The sequence below is a fragment of the Crinia signifera genome, chromosome 1, assembly GCF_055691185.1.
Source record: "Crinia signifera chromosome 1, ASM5569118v1, whole genome shotgun sequence".
Lineage (NCBI taxonomy): Eukaryota > Metazoa > Chordata > Amphibia > Anura > Myobatrachidae > Crinia > Crinia signifera.
The window spans coordinates 393,466,365-393,480,975 of NC_139217.1; the positions used below are offsets into that span (position 1 = coordinate 393,466,365).

At 44.9% G+C, this 14,611-nt stretch overlaps 1 long non-coding RNA gene across 2 annotated transcripts in view; it reads right to left on the bottom strand.

Annotated features, from left to right (window-relative positions):
• LOC146031218 (uncharacterized) overlaps nucleotides 1–14,075 on the bottom strand; it is a 292,751-nt gene extending 278,676 nt beyond the window's left edge. For both annotated transcript variants that reach the window (XR_014456700.1, XR_014456694.1), the window contains exon 1: nucleotides 13,925–14,075. This is a non-coding gene — a long non-coding RNA (uncharacterized LOC146031218). The remainder of the gene's footprint in view (nucleotides 1–13,924) is intronic.
• Between the last annotated feature and the right edge of the window lie 536 nt (nucleotides 14,076–14,611).

Here is a 14,611-nt window from a genome sequence, read left to right on the forward strand (position 1 = left end):
AGGCGGTGGAACTCCACCCCGTTCCCTCTCACTTTAACCCCTGTCGATAATCTGACGGTCTTCGAATTCAAGGAGGTGAGGATAGAGCCTAATGTCCATTGCATTTTATGAAAATCCCATTGCTGTTTCTTGCTTAATGTAATCCTGGATTTGAGCATGCAGTATTATTACCTACATATTGTGTACGGCTCCTAAGCTTAGAGTTCACAGTTCATGTTTATTGTACCCTGGTTACTCTCACTTACTGATAAGGGCCCCATACACTAGAATGATTTTTCACGATTTCATCCGATTTCGATGCTTCGGGCTGATGTATCGTTTGAAAAGTGTCAAATCCAATGCACGGTCCTGTGAGTGTCGGATAGGAGCCCCTAGATTGGTTGTACTGCACCAGTGATTTATCGGAATCGGATGGAAAAAAAAGATATACAGTATGGCAGGAAGTTTGACTGACGTTTCCCGCCCCTCTAGCCCCTATCCAGCCCATCATATATATCTTATGGTACAATTGTATACCATAAGATATACAGTATTGCATGCGATTTATCTCGGCTTGATCAATTGCATGAGATATATCGTATGGAAAAATGACACCAAATTACAAAATCCTCAAAAACACTCCTCCACTCCATGCGGCAGCTGGGAAGCCTCCAACACATGGACCAGAGGCTGAGACTCCTAACTCCAGCCAGGGAGAGGATGGGCTTATGCTGGGGGGACCAGGGTCTCAGCACAGTGTGTGTCAGGGTCCGGAGGAGAAGCTCTGCAGGTGGAGCACAATGTGTCAGGGAGGATAGGCTCTGCAGGCTGCCATAGCAACCCATATCCCCTCTCACTGTACAGACTGCTGGGCTGCCTTAAGAACGTATCCGTGTACAGCGCCAAACTAAGGAAGAACCCAGTCTCCTAAATACCGCAGCCAGACTGGACTAATCACATGCTGCACTCTGGGACACCAATAAAGGCTTGAAAGTGCTGCTGCTGGTAGTCTGGAGAACCGCTCGCAAGGCAGCGCTGCACATAGGTATTGTTCATCGAAGGGAAGAGAGGGGACAGCAAACTCAGAGGGTCCCTGCATTTGTGTGACTTGGAAGGGGAGGAGTCAGGACTGGGAAGGGGAGAAGTCAGGACTGGAGGGAGGAGGGTCAAAATTAAACAGTAAACCCCCCCCCCCCCCCCAGAAGTAAAGTCCACTGACTCAGAATCTGACTGCCAAACAGAGAAGTGTGATTCGTCGCTTCACAGAACACGTTTCCACTGCTCCAGTGTCGGTGAAGCTGTAGCATTTGCAGAAATCAGAGAATGCATTTAGTACAGTGTGTCACTTCTGATAACAATAAGTGGCTGATTTTGAGTCAGGCACATCTGTGGCACAACTTCAATCCAGCTAATTCGGCCTACTTACTCCCTAATGCTAATATGAAAACCAGCCCATGTACCATGATAATCACCCATGCATCTGTATGTGGGATGCCATCCTACCCACTGTGTTTCATTTGCATATAAACATAGAAAAATAGAATTTGATGGAACATAAGAGTCATTCAGCCCACCTGATCTGCCCCTTCTTTAACTATACTGTTCCCCTAAACCCTATTTCTTTGTAAGGATGTACTTTTATATATCCCATGCATGTTTTAAATTGTTCTACCCCATGCAGAGCATGTAACCCCTGGCAGAGCAGGTTAATTACATGGCGGCATTGGGAGTGCGGATGTGGGTGGATGTGGGCCGGCATGGGGGCAGCAGCATCACAGAGGTCGTTACGCTCTCCGACTCCAGGGCCTGCTGAGAGCCCGCCACGTTATTTGGGAGTTTACCCCTGGCAGAGCATGTAACCCCGGGCAGAGCATGTAACTCCGGGCAGAGCATGTAACCCATGGCAGAGCATGTAACTCCGGGCAGAGCATGTAACCCCTGGCAGAGCATGTAACTCCGGGCAGAGCATGTAACTCCGGGCAGAGCATGTAACTCCGGGCAGAGCATTTAAACCATGGCAGAGCAGGTTAATCTCATGACAAAGAGTATGTTAACCCCTGGCAGAGCATGTAACCCCTGGCAGAGCATGTAACTCCGGGCAGAGCATGTAACCCCTGGCAGAGCATGTAACTCCGGGCAGAGCATGTAACTCATTTCAGAGCATGTAACTCTGGGCAGAGCATGTAACTCCGGGCAGAGCAGGTTAAATCCTATGGCAAAGAGCATGTTAACCCCTGGTAGAGAATGTTAACCCCTGGCAGAGCATGTAACTCCAGGCAGAGCATGTAACCCATGGCAACGAGCATATTAACCCCTGGTAGAGCATGTTAAGCCCTGGCATCAAGCATGATTCCCATAGCAATGAGCATTTAGGTAAGTGGAATTTACAAGGGTCAACAGAGTGTGCGGGGAGCTCCGTCCGTGGGGGCCCCAGGAAGTTGTTGTACTGGAGCCCAGGATTTCTCTTGGCGGCCCTGCTCCTTGCATCCAAAACCATTATTAATACCTGGCCATAAACTCACTATGTTCTGGGTTTCAGCAGGGCAGTATTAAGGGGGGGGGCTCAGTACCACTGGGCCCCCCTCTATCTAGGGTCCCCCTGTGGCTGGCATGTATTTGAAAAAAAAATATATATATTTTTTTTTTGCTAAAGGTTTTGTGCATGGGAGAGGGGTAGTGCCACAGCTTCACCTATCTGCCGATACTAATTAATGGTGCTGAGCATTGGAAGCTGCGGCAAACTGAGTGCACAAGTGTGCAATGCATAAATGGTAGATGCTAAATCTTAGTGGGCTTACGGACCTTCCACGCCCAGGGGGAGGAGCAAGGCCTTTACTAACCAGGTGACGAGCGGAGCGAGCCACCGCGCCCGAAGCGTGGCGAGTGAAGCGAGCCTGCGAGGGTCCGTTTGGGACCCTTATTCCGACCTTGCTCCTCCTCTCTCCACCCCCTCTCCTCCCCTGTTCCGTCAGGAGGTCCTTTAGTCCACTACAATTTAGACCTAACCGTGCATTAATGGGAGTTGACGAAGTCCCATGTGACTTTGCAAAAGAGGTCAGAGGCTGAGAGGCTTATGAGGAGTTCTGATTGGTGGAGCTCCTCACATGCTTCTCCGGGACTTTGGAGGACAGCAGTAGCAGCCTTGTAAGCCTTGTTTTTAATCAGAGGCAGTGCTGAGCCTGTGAGGTCTCCTACAGAACAAGGTACAAAGGGACAAACATACTGTAGGTTTATCATGTGGCGTATATATATATATATGTGTGTGTGTGTGTGTGTGTGTGTGTGTGTGTGTTTATTTGAACTAGCCAGTGACATTATACATATGTGTGATCTACATGTAAGGCTTTGCTGCTAATATTGCCACTTGCTGTTATCTGCTACAGTATTTTAGCAACTCTTTGGACTTTAAATTTTTATTGCCTTTACTCTGTGTTTTGACAGTGTAATATTCTCCCGGCAGTTTGTGGCCAGTAATGACAAGAGAGAGAGGGCCCCCCTGTCTAAAGTGACCCGGGCCCCCGAAGGCTTAATCTGACCCTGGGTTTAAGGTGTGCTGGTTGCAAGGCATCCCATCTCTGGTTGCACAAAATTGAAGTTAGCTTCAAGGCTAAGACACTCCGACTAGCCAAAAATTGTTTCATACACCGGCATGGTTAGAACGCAGAAATTTGAATTTTATAGAAAGAACGGTCCAATCAGCCCATTTACACTTGCAATCTCTGTCCTGGTGTGTATGCCTGAATTCCAATATGCACATTTACTGATTTTCTTTTTACCACAAATGCATTGTGTTGTTAACTGATGCAGTTGTAAAAGTATTAGCATTTACACAGGTCTGTGCTATTTAGTTAGGTGAGAGAAGTAAATCTTTAAACTCACCCAACATGTGTATGTGATCTTCCCAAGTGAACTCTCATATTTGTTTTTAAGTCTATGCTTACATTAGCTCATCATATGCAATCCTTAAACAATGCAAATGCAGGAGGAAGTGCATACCACCCCTGTCTGCATCAGCAATCGCATCAACCTGCAATGCGATTTCAGTACAAGATGAACATCACATCCATTGGTTGCAGTATCCCACTGCAACTGCAGCCTGAGTATGTCAGCTTGCAAGGCCAAGGATTCTGTGCATCACAGCGGAGTCCTTGGCCTGCCAACTCCTGGAGAATGGGACAACATGCCTCTTTTTCCAGAAACACGGGCCATCCCTGCTCACAAAAACTCTACCTGTCAATTAGGCAGAGGAGTTTGCTGTTCTACAGGTTGATGGCAGGATCTGGGCTGCGACTAAGAACTTACACTCCTGTACCTGGGGTGTGCTTTTCTTTTTACTTCAGGGATCTTGATGACCTCACCAGTGCTGGCCTGGTTCTATGGGACAATTCTCTGTGCTGGGAGGTTCAAAGCTGCCCAATGTGATGCTTCCTGATGCTCATTCACTGTGGGTGATCCTCTCCTCAGCCCAGTGTCTCCAACCAGGGATGGATTGGCCATAATCCTTACAAGGAATATTCCTGGGAGGGTGGCACATGTGTGAGGCCACCTGTCAGCCAGTGACTTTTTTTTTTTTAAATTGTCCCTGCCCAGAGTAGGCGCCCCATCTCCCTCCTGTCTCCCATGCAAAAAAAAAGCCTTGCCGGGTGTGAAACTGCAGTTGATGTGATTGCAATTTCAGGGCCCATGCAAGCATGTTTCGGAACTTCAGAGATGGGTTCTGAATCAGACCCTTAGAGAACTTCTGTACAGCACATGAAGTTGCGGTACTTATGTAAACACCTGAAGAGGGGTTACCTTGGATGCGGTGAGGGTTGTGCTTCCCCGATCCCACGGGTTTAAGTCTGGAGTCTTCTCGTGATGCAGGACTGGACACAGGACAATGGACAACAGAATTAAATTGACCTTTTATTCTAAAACCGGTCACTGCGACCGTCAACCTCTTTCACGTAATGACTTAACAATATTTTCACAACATCACAGTACAATAAAGGCAGTATACCTTAATCTATGCAAAAACAACATGAATATTCTCAGTATACTTAGATAATAACAATGTATCCTCCACCGACTATGGGGTCACTCAGTACCTGGCCTATCGCTGTGGCTTGGAGAGCCAGCACTAACCTCCGCTGGACGGGTATACTATTTACGTTTGACTGCAGTGATAGGACCAAATGCGAGTGCACCTTACTACACACTGTACATTCACAATTTTATGTCAACAAATCATCATCAAATAAATACACCAGCTAACCCTGCGTACCCGGGTGCACCCTCTGTTACTTTAAGACCGGTCAGTCCTGTGATAGGGCCTATGCATAGGACTTAAGGTAATTGATTACTTTTCTCGCGGATCCAATAGGGGGTCGCAATTTGGTGCTTGGCCCACCAGGTGGCGGTATTGGTCCACAGGCAAATCCTTCTCAGTCACTGGTAGGGGTAGTTGGCAATAAGGCAAGGAGGCCCGGGAGCCCTTATAGTCGCTTATGTTTCCTTGCGTAAATGAACGTGACAAGTGGGGCTTCAGTAAGGGTGCAGGCTAAAACAGTTAAGAGTCATCCTACAAATCTCTAGTGGGTGCAGTTAAGTGGCTACACAGCCCAACAACTTACGCAGGTAATGTTGCAGTGGGCAGGTCTCCTCCTCTATGTGTCCCTCTCCACAATATACGGGGGTGTCGGCATCACTTGCCCCAGGGGCAGACTTACGTTTGGGAGGCACTTTCTGTGTTGATTTGGAGTGAATCACTCCGGCGCTGTGCAGTCTTCAAGAGCCACACTCCTTGTGGTGTCCTGGCCGGCAACTGGTTCCCATGATGACCTGCAAGGGCCACAGGCCTCTCCGATGGCCCGGAGCTGCTGGCTGCTGGGGGAAGGTCAGCGGGGGTCACGCAACACGCGCGCCCCGGCCTCCGGCTGTCTGTTGTACAGGGGGTCAGCGGGGGTCACGCAACATGCGCGCCCCGTCTCTCTGCTGTGGCGTACTGCTGGGGAGGTCAGCGGGGGTCACCTCCGTGCAGCCCGCTTCTCCGTGCCCGGCTGGAATGTGTCAAGGCGCGCCGCGTCTTCTCTCGCTCTCCTCCCCTGGAGGTCGGCGGGGGTCACCCAACGCAGACGCGTCTCCGGGTGTCTTGTGCGGCTGCGGCAGGCACTTCACTCGGCCTGTCTCCTCCATGCTGCTGCTGGGCTGCCCTCTTTCCGCGCTTCCTCCCTCGCACGTGAGAACACCCTGCCCCTTCCTCCTACCACGCTGCTCCTATATTCCGCCCCTTCCTCCTCTTCCCCTGCCAGTCACTCCGCCCGTCACTGGGGGTTAACCCCTTCACTGTCCTGGGGCTTACACTTATATTTGAGTACTCTTTGGGAGTATTTAACAGCATTGTTTATAAATGGCGACACATGGGGAAGATGTATCAAAGCTTGGATAGAAAGTTGAGAGAGATTAAGTACTAATCAATCAGTTCCTAGCTGTCATGTCACAGCCTGTGGGCAAGATGTATCAGGCTCCAAAAAGTGATAAAGTGGAGAGTCATTAAAAACCATCCAATCAGCTCCCAACTGTCATTTTTTCATACCCAGCCTGTAACATGGCAGTGAGGTGGTGATTGGCTGCTTGTTCATCACTCTCCATCACTTTTTGAAGCTTGATATATCTGGCCCCTTGTTTGAAAAAATGACAATTGGAAGCTGATTAATTGGTACTTTATCTCTCTCCAATATGTGTCAAATGTCCCCTTATTTTTCCAAAGACACCCGTACACTACGATTTAGGCACTTTTTGCCTGATTCCGATGTATTGGGCAGAGAAATCGGATGAAAGTCAGAAATCGGATGCCAAAATTATATGTGTCTAATCTGCGATTCTGGTCCAATGTGTGGTCCTGTGTGCATCGGATCGGATCCAGAGATCACAGTGCTGTAAGTAAGATTTATCAGATCCAGCAAAATATGGCAGCACTTGCTGCGATCACATACAATATATATCGTATGCTAAAGGCCGCATACGATGTATCATATGTGGTCCAGCCGCCACATGCGATACCTCAGATAAGTGTATAGCCACCTATACATGACTAGGATCGAGCCTTCCCAGATCACACCAATTTCCTAATGAAATGCGTTATATGGAGATTCGCTCTGAATATCATCATGAAGCTTCCACCCACCACTATCTGAGGACATTAAGCATGACCTTCCCTGGACTTGGTACCCAGACAAAATCAAAATCTAGTTGTTATCGTACAAACAAATAATGGCCCTCCTGGTTCACTCTCAGAGGCAAATTCCTTCTCAAATGGACACAACCATGTGCACTGCAGGTGGGGCAGATGTAACATGTGCAGAGAGAGAGAGAGAGAGAGTTAGATTTGGGTGATTTATTTTGTTTCTGTGCAGGTAAAATACTGACTGCTTTATTCTTATACTGCAATATAGATCTCACTTTGGAGTAAAACTCCACCCAAATCTAATTCTCTCTGCACAAGTTACCTTTTACCCACCTGCAGTGCACATGGTTTTGTCCATTATAGAAGGAATTTTCCTCTGTGAGTGAACCAGAATAAGGCCCAAAATGTAGTACAGTGTGGATATTATGAATACTACCATATTACCATTGTTCACTGTCTTATAACAAATTGTCACAGTTTACCTTTTAATCTTTTTGTTTCATTTTTGAATGGTTACATCTGACTAGAAAAATGGCACAAATATAATCCAACATTAAAATACATTGAAAAGTTGTGAATACAAGGCACTGTACTGAATGTAGGTTTTAAATAAAATAAATGGATAAAACATGAAATTTAAGAGAGGCAAATACTTTAGACATGCCATTAGGTCTTAATAATTCTGTGCTTCAGTAGGTCGTAATTGTCTTGTTCTGAAACATAATACAAATACATATATTTTACTTTAGAAGCTCCGTTCTATAGATTTTTGTGGATTTTTATGCTTCAGCTACACATATTGATTTATTTCCGCAAAAGACAAAGAACTGAAGTTTGCACTAAGTGCTTGCCTGACTAGTTCATATTGCAAATCAATCTGTTTTCCTCGTGTGGTATACATCTGTAGCCCTCTGACAGGGCAATAAACACATTAGTCTCGCATTATATTAATAACAAATAAAGCGTCTTTAAAACAACCTCATGATATGAAGTTAATGACAAAGAATAGATTTTTATTGTCAAGAAAAATTGTTTTTCTGTTCGGTCTTCAGTTTATAGAGAGATTAATTCATGCACTGTCACCCTCTGCAATAACAGTACTGTTATTTTTCTAACGTTATAAAAAAAAAGACAGCTATTTTATGGCCTGTGTTTGGTATTATTTTAATCGGAATTCCATAATATTGCTACAGTTGACATGTTACCATTTTTATATATTGTTTTATACTGCCCCATGGGCATTTTAGCATGCTGCACTGTAAACACTAGTGAATACCTGGCTAACCTAAATCTTTTAATGGTAAGAGCGCATATTGAAGAAGCCTAAAACGGCGAAATACGTGTTCCTAACGGACCCCAGCTACAGCAGCAGCAGCGATCCAGTGCCCACCAGCTCCCCCACCAGTTTTTGGACACCCCAGCCCCTCACCACGGACCCCTGAGGTCCATCTACATCCAAACGCCAGGACCCGGCGTTCAAGGTACTGGTGTCCCCTGCCTGCACTTAGCGGCAGAGTGACACCCCTTTTCTATCTAACTAACGCACTAATTCAGTATCAATGCTTCTAGTACGTTAGCTTAGTTGTTAGTCGGACAAAAAATAAAAGTACTGCCAGCACCTCTGGCAACAGCACTGGGTTACAGTGCTCTTCTCCGATCTGCAGCAAAAGCACAATTTCAGTGCTAAAATATCCAGGACATTAAACCTGTAACATCAATAACTGCAATGCACCACTGATAATAACGTTGGGTCACAGTGCTTGTTTCTCCTGCAGCAGCAGCTCCAAATGGAATAACTTTATTTGCCAGGGGATAATATTGTTGAGTGGCTGATATACTCTATTACCTGAATACAGGTTAATAATATTCTTCTCACTGCCCTAATACTGGTGATCATTAAATTGTGACTATACCACCTAGATTGTGATTCAAGTCCTGCATAAAACAAAAATTTAATTCCTATATCCACTCACCTCTCCCTGCTCCTCACCCAATTCCTTTTCTCTCCCCTTCTCCATCCCCTGCTCTTTTCTTCCCCCCCCCCTTTCTCCCCCCCCCCCCACCTAATTCCTTCTTTTTTCTTGTACTTCTCGCTCTATAATTTTACTTTATATATATAAATATATATTTTTTTTCATTTATTTTTTTCATTTCCTCACTTTATTCCCTTTCATAAATTTTTGCTCTTTTGCTTATTTCTTCATTTACGATTATGTTTCCAAAGGTACACACGGCTCCCAATAAACGGTAAATCTCTGTTGCCACATACAGTTGCCATTTGCCAAATACTGACCTCCGTGGATCTCTTTGTAAACAATATGGTATGAAATTGGCTATAAATGCTCTAATTGCAGTTAACCAGGCAATTGCTGAATGGGAATTTAGTCCTAATTATACCACCATACCTCACTGGAACTGCCCAAAACTTCCCGAACTTGGAAGCAAAGCAGTGAAGGGCCAGTTCAGTATTTTGGTGGGAGACCCCTGAAGAATCACTGGTGTGGTATCCAAAAATTGGACAAGTATATTCCCCAAATAGATTGCACTGGATACGCCTACTGTATGAGCAATCTAAGCTACAAATACCAATAAACCCTGTCGCTGGGGCAACCGATATCCCCCTAAGGCAATTCCAGCCTTCCAATTGAGGGATACAAACCATTCAATTTCGCCTATAATCACATTGTGTATACATACCAATGATGATCAAGGAACTAATGCGCTGAATGGAGATTAATGTGTGAAAAAGCTACTAGTGCTATCACACTACATTTTATATAAATCTAACTATAGACTTTGTTCTAACTATTCTCTCTGTCCTTCCATTCATTGTAACGGCTCTTGTTACTTTATTTTATAAGGATCATAATAAAAGTTAAATTTTAAATTAACATCATATTTACATACAATAAGAGTGCGCCCACAAAGCTTTTTTCTTTCTTTGGTTCACCTCTATCAAGTGAACAAAAACCCCTCATTAACCTAAATCTTTGTAGATGTTCAGAAACTATAAGTCCCAACATGAATTGCCATGTTTTTGCTAATAGGATATGCTAAAACTGTGGCAAGGCATGCCAGACGTTACGTCACACGCCCGGCGCCAGCTACCGGAACGGGACCGCATCCCACATGCAGTACAAGTATTTAAGGTATGTTTGTTCACCTTGTTCTCTGTACACCTTGAAAGAAACCTGCAGAGAAACCCATCCCCCCAACATGCAGTATGTTCCACATATAAAGTCTTATAGATACTTGGCTGTCATGTTCCCCTCTGTGTGAAGGGTTCAGTGTTGCCGCTGCTGCTGAGCCTTCCCGCCACTGAGCCTTCCTGCCAGCACTGAGTCTCACCACCACCGACTGGCTCAAATTGATTCAGACCAGCTCCTTACATGCAGTGTGCAGGTGCATGATGATGTCACCTGTGCACTGCATCCCTGGGAATGCTGAAGCCTCTGCTTGCTTCAGCAGGTAATTAGAGGCTACCACTACAGAAATAATTTGTGATCTACCGGCAGAAGCGCCAAGATCGACAGGTAGATCGTGAATGACAATCTGGCCAGGTCTGATGTAGGGGGTTATTCAGACCTGATTGCTGATCACTGCACATTCGTACGGATCACAGTATGCATGCGTGATGCCAGTGACAAAAAAATCAGTGGAAAACTGGCCGCTGTTTGACTGACATGAAGCCTGCATTCGGCGATGGTAACCAGCCATTATATGGGATTGTCAGAGAAAAAGCAGGTGTGCCCAAGCATTTTCAGGGATGGTGTGTGACGTCCGCTTTAGACTTAATCAGCCAGTTTCTCTTGCACAGGTAGAGTATGTCCTGGGTTACATACAGGCTGCACAGCCTGGTAAAATAATTTGATGGTGAGTGAGTTGTGAATGGATCTGCAGCTAGCCATCGTTCTGCGTGATTTTACCAATCCATTTGCAGACTTGCAAAGGGCGGGTTTTAGCTCTGGTGGGGTGGTGGATATTTGATCGCAGGGTTCTGTAATTTTGCAGAGTAGCTATCAAGTCTCAATAAGTCCTTTAGTTAGTGAAACACTGTTTTCTGAGTTCAATGAGAATACTAGATTATTTCTATAATGACACCTCTGTCTATGTGCTCCTCTAAGATAATCACGTTCAGCTCTTGCAGTAAGTTCCTGAGGAGTATTGTTCGGTGACCCATACACCATTTTTGCAGAAATTTTCTGAAGTTTATACTATTATAGGATAACATAACTAAGCAGTGACTTGTATGGCGTTCATGAAAACAGTTGGCATTAGCCTAACATCTCTTGTGTTATGCAAAGAGGATGAGCCTGGCACAGCCTGTACTGTGTTCATCTGGGGGTCATTGTGTTTTCTTTTTGTGTTCTATAGGGGACATATGTGATTTTTTTCCAGTGGGGGCCAATGTGATTTTCCCCGTGGGGCATTGATGGAGTGCCTTGGCAATTTCAAATCTTGTTTACTGTGTCTTAAGTTGAAAAATGTTGAAAACCACTGTTCTAGGTTAATTGACACATTTGTGTATACATGCGGTAGGGGTTATGCAGTTAGCATGCCTGTGGTCTGGATGCTGGTCGTATAAATTTGAATCCCGATGGGTGGCCACAATACTGGCAATGGAATCCAGCCATCACTGGAGATGCCCATGTTGTTATCTAGACAGCCAGCATCCCGATCATAAGTATGCCCATTAAAAAGGGGGGGGGGGGTTAGTTTTATACTATAGTGGGAGGATTGGGGTTCGGCATTAAGTTGGGAGGAGTAGGGGAAGAGGGGAAGTCTTCTGACCTCTGACGTGACATCCCATCTGTTTATCTTGCGTATGTAACTGAATGGTCCTTCAAAAAAAAATAGGAAAACTCTCCCAAAATCTCTCACTTTTTGAAACAACCCCCCCCCTTTTTTTACATTTGGCCCAAAGTCTCTGTAAAGAGCTATGAATATGAGTGTGTTATATAAATAATTGGTAATACATTTAAAAATAACATTGGGGGGACATCAAACTATTAACAATGGTATATTTACCCTTTTAATTAGAAGAACATCATAAGTAATTAATAACTCTGTATCTCTCGGCTCAAACTAATAATGTGAAAAAAGTAATTAAAGCGTAATGGACTTTATGAATTATCTATGGACTCACACCTTTATGACGGATTTTGCATATATCATAGATTTTTTGTCCATTTTCTCTTAATCTAAATTAGGAGAATCTTAAAATAATTGCTACGTGTGACCTATGAATGAACTGTAATTGGGTTTAACAGTTCACAGTTTTGAAGTACCTTTGAAGAGACCAGTTTCTCATTTGTGTCCAATTATACTTAGCATGACATTACATTAGTAATCCATGAGGACTGATGTGACTTACTGGACATGATGGCTTTTGGTGTATCTCACATCTAGCCAGAGTCATGAGGTTTTTCTTCACCATTTCCTTGACAAAGCTGAATATATTATAATAAGAAAAACTCTGACATTCAAGTGACATAAACCCACATTCATGCAAGTGTCTGACACCAAAACAGTTAATGATGTTACATAGGTCACCTTCATCCACTGGGTGACACAAACAGAGAGACACATGGGACAGCAAGTTTTACATAACATTTGGAGCCACACCAGCCACCAAAGGTACATGCGAGGGGATGTGTTCGGTGTTAAGCCGCTTGCTAAGCAGCAAACGTCTGCCTCTTAGCGGGCGCTACTGAATCAGTCCCTGTGTGTGTACGGTGTATATGAAACATAAAGGCATTACGGTATGTGTCTAGACTTGGGTCCATTCCCAGAGATATCTCATTATGGGATGCAAAGATTCCAACACACAAAAAAATCCACTATACAAAACACTTCTGGTCTCAAGCATTTTGAATAAGGGAGACTCAAGCATCCTATAGTACAGGTTGTTACATCAGGCAGATGTACAGTGATGGGGCATACACATGGGGCGAACTGAATAGATTGATAGAAATGAAGCACGTGTCTCTCCGTGTGTATGTCCCCCGACAACATCGATAAGCGGTCATGCGCATCACTGTCGCCTGCATGCAGTATAAATCTAATCATCGCCAGTGTTCTCTCACCAAAGAACACTGTCCATGACAGATTGCTCAGCACACATCGCTGGGGCATCGCTATGTGCTGGGCGATCTGTACCGAGCGATTTCAGAGACCCTGAATCATTCAGCACGGAGGTTCGCTCACCCATGTGTACGGAGCATAAGTCACACAATACTTAACAATTTTTACACCCCGTTACTGATGTAAAATACAAACAGTTCCCTTACACTTGCACAGAATTTCATAAAGGCATTAACCAAATTGAGTAGTTGACACACATCTGAGCACGCCTAAAAGCACACGATTAAATGCACTGCAAATTCACAGATCCTGCCATTAATATATAATCCTTACTGACTCTAATGAATGCTTGACAGAGTAAGGAAAACAATTTGTTTTATGTATGATCTATCACACTGAGGAAAAGGGTCACTGTGTCTGTGGCACATTGTTACAGCTTCCATTGCGGTGGTGAATGCTGTAGGAATATATAACACAACCACAGCAAACATTTGCACATACATTTTATAGACTGAATATTCAGTAGTAGTATTACATACCTTCCAACATCTGAAGGGCAGAATTCGGTACACATCCAGAAAGGGGGCGTGGCCAATGGTAAAGTAGGCATGGCCACTCCCTTTCCGAATGTGAACTGGGCATTTTTTAAATAAACACATAGCATATATGTATATATATATATATATGCCCACTCACTGTGTGCCGCTGATCCGCGCTCCACTCTTGCTGCATCCCGCCGCGTCCCACCAGCTGCAGATAAAGTGGGGGCAGATGTATGGAGCCGCAGCGCCAGCACAAGGAGCAGTAGCATCTACCCACTCCCCACAGACACAGGAAGGACCTCTCTCGCGGCCTAATAGTGTGACTGCATTGGTGCCTGGGAGATGTAGTCCCGTCAGTCACTCAAGCACAGCCGCTTGCTTAGTGACATCAGTGACCATGACTCCATTTCCCACAGTGCGGGGTGGCATGGCAGACAGCAATGACTGATGTGCCGGAGCCACGCGACGTATGCGCGGCACCACTGGGAACAATACCTGCCGGGGCATGGATCGCTGGAAATCGGTACACTTTATTTTTTGCCGGTACAGACCGTTAAAAACCGGTACTGTACGGGCAAAATCGGTACAGTTGGGGGGTATGGTATTACCATCACCTGTGGAGATCAGGTTACATTGATAAGAAAGGTGTGTCACCACAGGTGATGGTAATCATAAATGAAGAGGGAAGTCCAGGAGCAGAGCATTGTGTCCCTCCCGGAGAGGATCATGTTGGGAGGTATGGTAATACTGAAGTTACATTTAATTTAATCTTTTAAAGGATGTTCAAATTTCTTTTTTTAATTTAAGCATTTTCTAAATATATGTAAATAAGTTTTGTACA